This window comes from Protopterus annectens, chromosome 14.part0 (assembly GCF_019279795.1).
Source record: "Protopterus annectens isolate FY-2018-M chromosome 14.part0, PAN1.0, whole genome shotgun sequence".
NCBI classification, from domain to species: Eukaryota; Metazoa; Chordata; order Ceratodontiformes; family Protopteridae; genus Protopterus; species Protopterus annectens.
This window is the reverse complement of record NC_056748.1, coordinates 711,744,753-711,756,792: the sequence shown is the minus strand read 5'-3', so window position 1 is coordinate 711,756,792 and position 12,040 is coordinate 711,744,753. Positions and strand designations below refer to the sequence as shown.

The 12,040-nt window shown below is 40.5% G+C and overlaps 1 protein-coding gene across 1 annotated transcript in view; it reads right to left on the bottom strand.

Moving 5' to 3' along the window:
- Positions 1–12,040, bottom strand: part of LOC122788719 (serine/threonine-protein phosphatase 2A regulatory subunit B'' subunit gamma-like) — a 231,572-nt gene that overhangs the window by 77,844 nt on the left and 141,688 nt on the right. The window lies entirely within an intron of this gene.

Sequence of the window (12,040 nt, the reverse complement as noted above, 5' to 3'; positions counted from 1 at the left end):
TTAAAGAAGCTACTGTCCCTTTCCTATGGAAATCTTTCTTCACTATCCCCTGCATAAAAAAAATAACTCAACTGACCCATCTAACTTCCATCCCATCACCATCCTATCCTCCTCTCTAAGATACTCAAAAAATGCATTCACTCACAGCTTCTCAACTACCTCCTCCAGCATAACCTATTCACTTCCACTCAACAGGCTTCCGACCTAATCACATCACAACTACTGCCCTAATATCCTTTACCCATACTATCGCCGAGGTCCGAGATAACAATCTACTCATATCCTATCTCTTCCTTGATGTTTCCAAAGCTTTAGACACAGTCTCTCACTCAATACTTCTATCTAAACTTGCAAACCTCAACCTATCAGCTACCTCCCTTGCCTGGTTCTCTAGCTACCTCTCCAGTAGGCAGCAATCTATCAGATGGCTCTCTTCCTACTCTTCCTTCATTCCAGTCTCAACCGGAGTAACACAAGGATCCATTTTGGGTCCCCTGCTATTTAACATCTTCACAAATGAACTTTATACATCTTGTAAACAATCCTTCCTCATCCAATACGCAGATGACTCAACTCTCATCTCCATCTCCAGCAATATCTCTGAACTCCAAACCAAACCCAACACACCTTTCTAGCCACTGAAAAATGGTTATCTGACAATCTACTCATCCTTAACCCTAAAAAGACCAAACTCTTACTCTTTCTCCCCCGTTCCCTTTCTCACCATTCTAACTTCTACTGCTAGACTCTTCCTAGCACAGGCACTGCTCCTCCCCTCCCTTACATATGCAGCCCCTGTTCTAACCAACATTCAAGCCACAACCTTGACGGAACATCAACAAACTTACACTAAAATAGCTAGGTTTATTACAAACTATCCCTATAATTCACACCACTGCCTGGCCCTAAACTCTCTGCAATGGCTTCAAATCCCCCAACAACTCCTTCTATCATAATTTCAAATGCTACACTCTATTCTATACAAACCTTCTTCCTGCCCAGCTCTTTCATCCATAGTATCCACCTATACCCTACCTCGGACCCTCTGCACCTCTAACCAGCAACTCCTGGATATTTACCAACCAAAGAAAAATGTAGGCAAACTGCTATATAAATGCTCTGTTGCCCAAGCTTGGAACAAACTGCCCCCTACACCTATGTTTCATCACCCACCCATCACACTTTAAAAAAGACTTCACACTTCATCTACTTAACACCAAACCTTGCCCTTGCCATGACCCAATGTAACCCACCTTACCCCTGTATTTGCATCTAAAATAATCTGTCCCCAATTCATCTTGTAACCCACAAGGTGGTTCCCTGCTAGACACAATCAACAATACTGAAGGAATTAAAATCTTTATTTATCTATATTTATCTTGTAAATAATTCTATGCGTATATCACTATGTGCATGCTTTCTACTGTGTATCGTGACTTGTTGTATTTCAAATTTCTGTAATTCTTTGATTGTGATATTTTTTTATACACTGTAAAACTGTTTGTAACTGGAGCTTTTCTCCTCGGGTCTCCACTGAAAATGGGCCACAAGTCCAGCTGGACCAACCCGTTTAACAAATGTCAGTAAATAAATAATAAAAAATAAAATGTTAATAGCTGCATAGAGGCAGCTATACCTGTGACGCCCGTGCACTGGCCCAGTAATCAAGGAGCCTCAATCCTCATCACTAGCATCAGTGAGAGGCATGCACATTGGAAAGTATAGCAAGTACACACACACAGTAAAGTACAATTTCCCTGAAGAGCACACAGAGATCACTATCAGTCTGGGGCTGGTTTATCCCTTTCTCTCCAGATCCCCAATAAGACTCCCCACTGGCACAGCTATAGGGTACAGATCTCAGCCTAGTGATCAAGCCAAAACTTCCAGCACCCTCTCTGTCCAGCCAGTGCTTCATGTCCCTGCCCAAGTAGCTGACACACACACACACACACACACACACACACACACACACACACACACACACACACACACACACACACACACACACACACACACACTTTGAAATATGAGTTATATACAACAGACAGACACTCCTGAGGAAGGCTGGCACAGGTTCTCCAGCTATGCCCCCTTCTCTCCAGACTATAAGGTAGAAATCACTGCCACCAACCACTAATATCAGCTACTATAAGGCCCTTCCCAAAGGGTGACCAATTTCACTGTGCAATATTACTGTTATCCAAATAGTAAGTGTGTGACCCAGGGCTAAGGCTATTAGAGTGACTTGGACAGTATCGTCAAATACATGCAATGTACTCTAAGAGCTTAAATTATCTCTACATAAAACAGCCACATTTGAAAGGTTTAAAAAATATTTAATAATAAATAATAAAAACACAAGCCAATACTTATTACTTCCACACAATGGCATTACAAGAGTTCAGAAATAACAGGAAAATGCTTTAAAATAATATTGTAGAATAGTCTGACATAAATATAGAAAACAGCTAGATTAATCCAGCTATTTCTATCTCTAAGAGAAATCACTGAACTAAATAACTATCTTACTTAGAGAGCAAAGGCAGAGTGCTGGTGAGCTGATGTGTTCAGGTTAGACAAAAATCCAAAATACTTAATTCTCTCTCTCTCTAAGAAAGTCTTAAATTGATAACACAGTACTGCTGAGTCATTTCACATTACATCATTCGTGGTACTTCTCTGGTTCCCAGGCTAACAGAAACTCAGAATTTACATTTCTTAGTAAGCTGCACCTGGCCAGGAAGCCACAGCAATAAAAGACATTTTATATGTAAAATCTAGTAATTAACTCTTGTCCTAAGACAATAGAAAGAATTCCTTAGTCCAGACATCCTGTCTCCGAGCTTGAGATCAAGCAGTCATACAGTACATGACTTATCAGCTTTCTTCCAGCAGAGTGCACTGTGGTTACATTTTTGAAGCTCAGTACAACATACAGTTTAATCCTACAATATAGTTCTCTTTACATTTGTAGAACAAGCCTGTGGAGTACATTAATATTTACAATGACATAGAAGTATTTACAAAATTCTACCTAGCTAGGCTGGCATCCTTCATAATACCTACCAGGAAAACGTACAGAACTAACTCAAAAAACCCAGCTGGTAGAATAACAACATTGTTAGGCTGTACCAAGGAAGAAAATTATGGAAAAAAATTAAGTGCTATAGCATCCAGCAGGATAAACACACTCTCATCAAACTAAGCAAAGAATTCAGGACACAAATAAAGCTTACCGAAGCCAAATTTGAGGTAATTTGTCATCCCAGGCCAAGGAAAACCATAATGCATTCTTTAGCTATGTCTACAACCTCAAAGGCAATACACAATTGTGTGTGGAGTTCATTGTTAATGCAGTCACCTATACTGAGCCAGAAGATATAGCAAACCTACTGGCTGACAAAGTCATCTCTAACTTTACCCATCTTTCCCCTCAACCTCCCCTCAGGAAATATCATCAAATATAATTTTCCCCTGCTATCTTTAGGAAACAGGTCCTCAATGCTCTCTCAAGACCAAGAACACTGCATCAGTGGGCCCAGACAATATCCCAGGATGTCTTCTAAATAGCATGGAACATGACCAATCAGGCCCTCTGGAATTGCTGTTTAACTGTAACCACCAAACAGGCTTCATACTTCATGAATGGAGAACAGCAACAGTCATCCCTCTGCACAAAGATGGGCCATCTACAACCCTGGAGGCTACAGACCCATAAGTCCCACTAATGCCATTATTGAATCCCCAAATGATGTGGTTATTCTACAAAAGGGCCTTACAGAAACAGATGCTAGGTGCCAGAGCCATGGGCTCAAGCTCAATGCCAAGAAATGTATAGTTATCCCCTCTGGGAAAAAAACATGTACCCGTGAATTACCACATAGGTGGCAGTACACTTAACACTGAAAGTGTGATAAGAGACTTAGGGACACAGGTGGACAGTGGTCTCACCTTCGATAACCACATTGCTACAACAGTCAGGAAATCCTTCTATGTGGCACATCTCATCACTAAGGGCTTTTCATCCAGAAAAAAGGAGGTCATTGTCCCACTGTACTCATCCCTCATTAGACCCATTATAGAATACAACTCCCCATTTGGTATGTACCTTTCAAGACATCTGCAACAACTGGAAAGGCTGTAGAAATACCTCACTAAAAGAATCACAGGCCTAAAGCAGATGACCTATGCTGACCACCTTTAAAAAACTCCAGCTATACTCTGTCACATATCATCTACTCAGAGGTGATCTCTGCTTAACATACAAGGCCATGTCAAACCCAGAGCTGTTGGACATGCTACACTTAAAGAAATCCCAATCCCTCAGAGCCACATGCTCCAGGGATCTAAACCTTGTCATCACAATAAACAAAACATGCTGAAGGGATAGGTTCCTGACCCAGAGACTCCCCAGACTCTGGAATAGACTGCCCATACATGTCAAGCAGAGTGCCTCTTTGGCCCTCTTCAAAAGGAACCTTGATGATTGGATGAGAGAAAGGAAATTCACCCTGGGGATCATGTCAGTTGCCCTGCTAGACAGGGGTCCAGGGAAGTAAATAATGTGGGAAGAAATATCCAGGGAATTGTTATGGCTAGGCTTGTATAGGCCCTAGGGTCGATAGCCTAGTACCAACCTATGAACCTATGGATCTATAATCTCATATGCAAAGCCATGGAAAGAAATATCATGGGAATGACCAATAATGACATAAGAAACCTCCAGACACTGGACCCAACTCAATCTGGTTTCATAAGGGGCAGGACATGCCTACTCAAACTGGTAGACTTCTTTGAGAAAGTCACCAAAGCAATGGATGAGGGCAAAATGGTTCACATTGCCTACCTTGACCTGGCCAAGGTATTTGAGAATAACCAACTCAGGCATTGTTGGCAAACTCAGGAGGTTAGGTACAAACCCTTAAGTCACCCCGTGGATAGCAAGCTGGCTCACAGACAGGATGCAGAAAGTTAGAAATGGGGAGTCCATTTCTACAAAGAGGCCAGTCATAAGCAGAGTCACTCAGGCATCGGTCCTGATACTGCTCCTTTTTTGGCATTTACTTCTCTGAAGTCATGGCCAATGTCAAGAGCCTCTAGCTAACCAAATTTGCAAATGTTCTCCAGGAGGGGCTGACACAGACAGACAAACAACTGGTGTCAGAGTCATGGACTAAAACTAAATGCATAATAGTATCCTTTTTGAAGTCATCCACCCCTGGTAACTATCATATTGACAACACACCCCTTAGAGCTGAGCCAGTAGTCAGGTACTTAGGGACACACATAGATAGCAATCTAGCCTTTGGTCATGTGTCTACAGTGTTGAGGAAATCATTCTATGTTGCACAACTTATAAACAAAGGTATGGCATCTAAGTCCAAGGAAGTCATTGTTCCACTGTATTCGGGATTCATCAGACCTATCATTGAGTACAATGCCCCCTTTGGTATGTACCTAACCAGGCATATCCAACAACTGGAACTTCCATAGAGGTTCCTCACTAAGTGAATAAAGGACGTAAGCAATATGTCCTATGCAGACTGCCTCAAGGCCCTATCCCTGTATTCTGTCTCCTACAGGCTTTTGAGGGGAGATCTATGCCTGGCATACAGGGCATTGTCAGACCCCACTCTGATGGTCCTCCTACATATCTACAAAACAAACAGCACCAGAATTACCCATTCTAAAGACTTAAGCCTTGCCTGTGATATAAATAGGACCTGCTGGAGAGATAGGTATGTATCCCAGAGACTACCCTGTCTATGGAACAGGCTCCTCATCCATGTGAAGCAAAGTTCATCCCTAATCCAATTCAAGTGCAACTTGGACAATTAGATGGGAAACCGGAAAGTCAACCCTGGTTTGGCACCTATGTCTCTGATGCAAACAGGTAACCTGCAAATGGTTCATCTCCAAGACCCATGCTTACACTTATCAAGAGTATCAGAAATTGTCAGAGATTTAGGAATTGTTCTTCTGGTATTTAAGCCCTAACTTTGATAGGGTTTCTGTCTATACACACTGAGCAGAGTGGATAAGAGTTGTTGACCGCAGCTGCTAGCTGAGATATATAAGTATCCTGGGTTTTTTTCGATTATTTATACAGATTATTGTTTTTAACAATTAATATATAGCACTTTTATTGTCTGCTTTTTAGTCTTCGAGTGTATTTTATTGCTATTAACTAATCTGCACAAGTAACTGATTTGTCTGCAGTTAAAAGCATTCTGTATCTTTACAAATCTTTATTTGTTTGTGGCTTTCTGTAGTGCTACTGGCTGTAGGCTATATTGTCCCCACCCTCCCGCCTAGTTGGTGTCTTGCTCTTATTCTTGGTGGCTTTGCAGTTGCCCGCCCCTACTGTAAATCTGATTTGTGACACTCCTCCCAGTCTAGTGTCATTAGCTCATTCTACCTAGTACAGAGAGAACATTTGATAAGGCCTTCTGTTTCTCCTTTTTCACTTTCAAAAAAAAAAAAAAACTTTTTTTTTTTTGCCTGAACCTCCTTGTGTTCTGACTGTGCTTCTCAAACATTTTGGAAATATAGAATATATTTCAGAGCATTTATTATAACTGTAATTGCCTTAATATTGCTACAACTCAAGTGCTCTAGGTTGCACTGCATCTGAAGTGTTTGTGTGTTTTAGCTGCTTTTCTGTATATATAGACTGCTCTGTTTCTTTAACTTAATAAGCTCTGCAAAGTTGTTTTATTGCATTCCTGCCTGAATTTCTGAGTTTTTTTGCACTTTTAAAGTTTGTTTTTGCTTAGTTTAACTGGTAGGCTACACACTCAAGTGTGCTAGCCGAATTAAAGCATTTACTGTGTTTCTGTACCTAATTTCTGCTACTTTGTAAAAAAAAAAAAAAAAAATCCTCGTTTCCCGCCTTTACTGAACTAGAATAGTCCAGTCTTCAGGTATTGCTGATCTCTGGGCTGTGTCATAGTTCCTGTGTTGCCCATATCCTTATTTGGATAGGAGGAAGCTTCTTTGTTCACCAGTGAGAGTGGGGAGCTCTGAGCAGCCTATCTGTCCCTTGAGGAGTGGTTCCAGCCCAGTGACCTGTAACTTATTGGCCGTTTTGGGCCATTTCCTATCTCTTTCTAACCCCCTGCTTTAAAGGCAGCTTTAGCACGATTTTGCGCTTGTAATTTTAAAGTCTGTCCTGTTTGTTGCATTTACCTGTTGAGGCTACACACTCAAGTGTGCTAGCCTGTGTTACATATTTATTGCATTTTTCTGCTGTTTGTTGCAAAAAAAAAAAAAATTATCCTTGTTTCCCATCTTTCCTGACCTAGAGTAGTCCAAATACAGGCTTTGCTGTATTCTGGACTTTTGGAAAGTTCCTGTGTTGCCCATTTCCTTTCTTGGATAAAGGGAGGCTTCTTTGTTCACCAGTGGCAGTGGGGAGCTTGGAGCAGCCTATCTCTCCCTGGAGGAGTGTTCCCAGCACAAGAATCTGGTAGTCTATTGCCTGTTTTGGGCCAATTATTAGCTCTTTCAAGTCCCCCTGTATAAAACCCACGTTGGCGCGGTTTTTGCACTTGTTACTACTCAGCCAAGCTCCTCGTGGTCCTGCAGAGTGGTGCTAGCAGCAGAGAGGCTAAAAGAGTGACTGCTAACCTGATAAAAGTGCTTGTTTTCCTGCTACTACCTGGGCGACTCTCAGATCTAGCTAAACTGCAAGTATTTCTGCTTCTTGAACTGTTTTAAACTGTTTAAAATTGTTTTTGCACCTGCACTTTTAAAGTTTGTCCTGTTTGTTGCATTTACCTGTTGAGGCTACACACTCAGGTGTGCTAGCCTGTGTTACATATTTATTGCAATTTCCTGCTGTTTGTTGCAAAAAAGAAAAAAAATGTTCCTTGTTTCCCGTCTTTCCTGACCTAGAGTAGTCCAAATACAGGCTTTGCTGTATTCTGGACTTTTGGAAAGTTCCAGTGTTGCCCATTTCCTTTCTTGGATAAAGGGAGGCTTCTTTGTTCACCAGTGGCAATGGGGAGCTTGGAGCAGCCTATCTATCCCTGGAGGTGTGTTCCCAGCACAAGAATCTGGTAGTCTATTGGCCGTTTTGGGCCAGTTTCTAGCTCTTTCAAGTCCCCCTGTACCATTATATCTGTTATTCACTAAGTCATTTAAGTTTCCAGAGATTCCTCAAGATTGGAGACATGGACTTGTTAAACCCATCTTTAGAGGAAAGGTGAATAGAACAAATCCAGAATAACATAAACTCAAAAGTTTACTTTTTTGTGGAAAAATAATGGAGATTATTTAGTTATTTTATTTCTCATTTGTTTACCAGGAAAGTCTAACTTAGAATGAAGCCAATTTTCAGCGGAGGCCCGGGGAGAAATGCTTCAGGCGCATGTCTTTGTAACTTGGGAGGCAACCAGACCACCTGGAGTAAACCCACACAAATGCAGGGAAGACATACAGACTCTGCACAAAAGGCACTCCGGCCAAGAATCAAACTGCTGAACCTTTTGCTGTGAGGTGACAACATTACCACTGCACCACTGTGCCATCCTAGGTGATAAATTATTATTAAAATTGGAAAGGCAGGGACGTGAAACTGTATATCAGCATGCATATGTTGAAAATAGATATATTTAACTACCTGTAACTTCACGTTCTATAATAATATAATAACAACAAAAAATAAAGTGTGCTGTGATGTAACTTATATAAGCTTAATATCAGCCCTTGATAGGGTCATACACAAAATACTGATCAATAAATTAGAACAACTAGGTATTAATGGAATCTTGATAACTGAATAGCTTACAAACAGGACATGGCAAGTATCATGCATGAGAGGACAGATAACTTTCTAGGTTAAAGTCAGGGCATCTTACAGGGCTTCTTCCTGGGCCCATACCTGTTTAGGTTGTATCCTTACATTGACCTTTCATCTAAGGCATTCTATAGTCCGCATGCAAATTATTTGAAAATGGGTAAACTGATTACATCTACAGCAGATAGGGTATGTCTGAAAAATAACTTGACTAAATTGACCATTTGGGCATAGAAGAATAGTATGTTGATAAATACATCAAAAACTAAGCATATGTAAATTGGGAGACATAGACTGAAGGATGACTATTTAATACAGTGCACAGTGATTGAAAGTGCAGATTAATTTAAGGATTGTACTATATGTGGAGATCCACCTTGGAGTTTTTCTGATCATACCAACCAATTGGTTAATAATAGTTATAAAAACACAGTCTCTACAAAAAGATTTATAAAGTTTAGGAAATTAGAAGTTATGAAATCATTGTAAGTTATATCAGACCCAAACTACAGAATGGAAAAATAATACTATGGCAACCTCATAAGAAAACTAGCATGAGTAAATTGAAAAGAGTACAGCACAAATATACCAAGGGTATCCATAGCTGTGAAAATTTAAGTCATTGTGAAAGATCAGAATATCTGAACTTGTACAGTGTTTGATATAGATATTTAAGGGGAGACCTTATTCGGGTATATAGGGCATTTAGAGACAACTACCTCTGGGAATGTTTGGGGTCATCAAAGAGTAGTAAAAAATCATCAGACAACTTGTGAAGGAGGTAATATAGGAATGAGAGAGAATAGCAGATGCTTAGTATAAACTACCAAATTATATCAACACAGACATTTGCTTAGATATTTTAAGAACAACTTGGACACTTATTATGGAACAACGGTTTTGGTATATTGGCAGACTAAAAGGACATTATTATCCATGCCTGAAATATTTGTTTATATGCATGTGTATATGTATACATTGGTTATCAGCTGTCAAAAGACAGAGGAACACCAAAATTACAAAATGTGAAAAAATACAACAAAATGAAAGTTGAGTGATTTTTTTTTTCTCTTGCTTTTTGTTTGCTACAGCAGTGCTTACTTACTCGAATCTAAAACAAAAATGCTAACTGTGCACAAAGTAGTATCTTGTTTTTTGTTTTGTGTTTTTGCTTCTTGGCAGTACCCTATACAAAGAACTCCCAAAATATATATATTACCTGAACTGTTATTATAAAGATAGGACTTAGTCTATGATGAAAGTGACCTAGGTTTGGCTAGCATCCTGGGTGCTGGAGAAAGTGGGTATAGCAATGAGTGGCTGAAGAATAACACCATTTAGGAGGGACAGGATTAGCTGTTTCTAGGTTCCTGTAGTGATGGAATCCAGAGAATAATACCAGCAAAGCTATCAGGGACTTGAACAAGAGCAAGTGTCTGCTGCTGACATGTATAGCAGTGTGGTGGAGACAGGCTGCTGTTTCTGTATACTCACAGGAAAGTTAGGACAACAGAAGGGTCTTTATGACCATCAGGATGTCTTGTATGGAGAAACCTCAGCTTCCTCTCTGATTCTGCTGCTGATACTAAAACGTGTATCAGTCTACTTGGTGAGCTGGCTAGTGGCCTCAGTCAACAGAGATGTGCCAAACCACAGAAAGAAGAAAGTAAAAGAGAAGGGGTCCCAAGACATGCAAAAAGAAATTTTAGAATAAAGTGAATTATCTGTGTTCTGGGTTCTTTTCAGTACCAAAGATAATCTTACATTCAGTACTGAGTACTCTCACAGCCAGTCTCCTACTGGGTGCACTTTCTTTACTAACTCTGTATTATGTGGTTTGGCTCCACATAAAACTATGTACCTAAAGTATATTTTACTCCACTAGCCATCATGCCCAAAAGGGTTTTTGGACTAATGACCTACTTTGACCATCAAGCCCTTATTTCCCAACAAAACTCCATTCAAAACAGGAAAAGCACAAATTAAGAACCAACCTGCAGTGCTGGTCAAACAGAAGCCAGAAGCCAGTATACCAAAAACCTTTAATAATTAATTGTGTTAAAAGTTAAGCGGTTTCATTCCATACACTTAACTTTTAACACAATGCATTATTAAAGATTTTTGGTATACTGCTTCTTGGCTTCTGCCCGACCAGTACTGCAGGTTGGTTCTTAAGCCCTTATTTGCTATTAGACCATTCTGATTTGTCTCCTCAGCCCCTAATACCACTCCCCTTGCCACCCTGATGTGCATGCCAAAGACATGGAGTCTACATTACCAGTTGCAGTGGTGCATACATGCTTCACACATACAATGAAATCTAGCTAAAGCACCATACTCTGCTTGCCAGACCAAGTGTCTGTTCTGAGTACATGTGCACATGTAACACCTTCTTTCATTCCTGTCCTCCCCAGGAGGTCAGCAATATGCAGGCTGGAACACTTCACTGATTCCAACACAGGTAAGTTGGCATTGGCTACCCAGTCTCTATCCTCCTAGCTATCCAGGTTATTAGATGATCCCAGGTCATCTGAGTCATCATCAGGGGGTTATCCCTCTGCAGCTTGAGACCTGCTTAAAAATGGAATGACAATAATAATCTTTCACCAAAATATCAGGACGTCCACATTTAACATCCTTATATCTTGACTTTTTGTGTAAGTGAATAAGATTAAAAGTGGATAGGAGAGGAACAGGGATGCAGTATCCAAAGGTGACCAGTCTTTTGAACTGAAAAGCATAACATCAAAGTGTAATAAGTGATAGAAAAAAATATATCCATAGTTTTAACATTTACAAGCCCATAGCCATATCCATGGAATAGGGGTTAGAGCCCTGACTATGCCCAGATGGCCACTTTTCAGTTAATGGACCAGGCAATGGGCAAACTGGATGGGACAGATGGGACTGAGCAGCCAAAGCTAACTTCCCAGCCTGGGGAGCAGGTTTAATCAGATTCATAGCACAAGCCCTCCCCCTAGGGGAAGTCAGGATACTGCAAGCACTATCTTAGATAAGAACCACTTGAACACTAGTGGAACTCAGGGAGCTTAAATACATAGATGAGTGTTCATGTACTCTAGATGAAAATCAAGGGTGCGCAGAAGAATTTACTGGGTCCATCTTAGCAGCCACTAAACTGCATATTGTGGTCAGTGGAAAGTGTTGGCTGCAAACAGAAAATGTGTTAACCCTATTCAACAGAAACCTGGACCACTGGATAGAAAATCAGAAATA